The sequence below is a fragment of the Benincasa hispida genome, unplaced genomic scaffold, assembly GCF_027475165.1.
Source record: "Benincasa hispida cultivar pf3 unplaced genomic scaffold, pf3_genome.v1.1 HicScf195, whole genome shotgun sequence".
Classification (NCBI taxonomy): domain Eukaryota; kingdom Viridiplantae; phylum Streptophyta; class Magnoliopsida; order Cucurbitales; family Cucurbitaceae; genus Benincasa; species Benincasa hispida.
The window spans coordinates 5,273-7,500 of NW_028326267.1; positions in this window are offsets into that span (position 1 = coordinate 5,273).

Below are 2,228 nucleotides of genomic sequence, written 5' to 3' on the forward strand. Positions count from 1 at the left end.
TGAGTTAAGTAGGTCAATGAGAGTTCCTATTCGATTCATTTCTTTTTTCTTCAATTGAGAATAGCTATGCTATTCCATGACTCCCACTAGGTGTAAAGTGACTGGGTTCCAAACCTCACCCTTGATAAAAAGATATTGAAGCAGCTTCATTTCTTTCTGTCTTTCTGTTACGCGACAGCATCACGGTTGTTACAGTCGGCGCTCTGCGTTCATGATACTGGGGTGGGCTTCCTTGATATTAAGGTGGCAAAGCGGTCGGGAATTGGCTGAGGAAGAGGAAGAACCTGAACTTTGATTATCTCTAGCTGTTGGAACAGGGGCGGTTGAAGAAAGTCGTCTGGAGATTCGAACTAAAGCCCTGATCAATGCGAAATTGATCGAGATGGGATCATGATTTTCTTGGAAATGCGTAAGTAAGAGGAGATGGGAGTAAGCGGGCGTTCTATATACTATGAAAAACCTTTGGAATTTCTTTCATTTTATAGAAAGAAGTTCTGCACTTCTATAACCTTTCTAGTGAAGTTCACTCCTTTGGTATTGAAACAACTCTTTAGCAGCAGAAATTTCCTTCTTCTTTACTGCTACAGCGGAAACCTTCCAATCAGAAGAAACTTCCTCTTTGGCTTTGAAGCTATAGAAACAAAAAGGCTACTTACTAGCTTTTCGATAGGAGTTTGTGCGTGGGCCCAAGCTCTATAGGAAAGAAAATAGCATAGGCATCGCAGCGGCGACTCTTTTGCGCTAGGAGTTATGTTATTGTCGTTTAGTTTAGCTTTCATTTAGGAGTGAAAAGGAACATCTTTATGAGATGAACGTAATCGATAGATCGACTTTCTTTGGTTAGGACAAATTCAATAGCTTGCTTTAGGGTCCTTCACATAATCTCTTACCGTGCCCCTTCCTCAATGAGTCAGGAGCGAGCCATGCCACATTGCATGGGAGGAACTGATCCTTCACTTCCTTTTTGAGCTTTCGATTGACGGCCGTCCGTCCGGCTCCATCCGGGTTCTCCTTCGCATCACCGGTAAGATATATGCTGGTGATGGTGATCTTTTTCTCTTTCAGGGCACGGACAGCCTTGAACTCTTCCATGTCCCACAGAAAATTCTCGTTTAGATCGATATTTATCTGCTTCTTGTCTGGGCCAGAGCTCCATGCAAATTATCCTTTCAAAGTTGCAAAACACAATCCCTAGCGTAAGTCGCAATCAACTTGATGCACTTTGTTGGACGGACTCATGAGTATAGGACGAGGACGTAATGTGAGGTCGTGGGCGCCCATATACCACTTCAAACGGTCTTTGTTTGGTTGCCGAATGAGTTGTGGTATTGTACCACTATTCTGCCCATGGTAACCAACGCGTACCCATTCCCTTGGTCTATCGCTTGTAAAGCATCCCAGGTAGTTCTCTAAGCACCGGTTAACCACCTCGGTCTGGGGGTGCTGTACTCATGTGAAATTGTGTCCCTTTCTATGTAAACGAAAGAGCTCCTGCCAGAAATAGCTAATGAAGACCGGGTCCCCTGTCGCTGACAATTGAGTGTGGCATTCCATGCAATGAAGATATTATCGAAAAAGATCTGAGCGGTCTCGTTGCAAAAAATTTGCATCTTTCTTTTTGTTTGTGAGTCGGTCCACCACGATCAAGACCCATACTCCTGGCAGAGCCGCGAAAAAATCTATGGAGACACTCTCCCATGGTCTTTGTGGTACAGGCTACGACTCCAAGAGCCTCAGGAGTCTGTCCCGCTCGACCTTGTCCTGTTGACACACGAGGCACGTCTTCACATACTCAGCAACGTCGTCTCGCATGCCCGGCCAGTAGTACCCCCGCTTTTGCAAGGCCTGGTGGTCCACATAGACGATTTTGTGCCTAATCTAGCCGAAACTTCTGTACAGAATGTACTATGGCGAGTCCTTCTCTTTCAGTTGTGGTGTAATTTCACCGCAGCTATTTATTAGGCAAAAGGCGGTGACAACCTCCTACTCTACAGTGGGATAATCGAGTTTGGAAGGCTCTTCTTGAGCAATGACTCTTAAGGATGTGCATGTTTGGCTAAATGGTTAATGAATCTTTAATAGTCAAAAGGCCTAGAAAGGACGGACCGGACACCGCAAACCGGTCGTTATTGGAGTCACCATTTCCGTAATTTCAAGTAATTGATCCGGGTCTCTTTTGAATCCATCTTTTCAGACTATATATATAAATAACTCCCTTGGTTTATTAG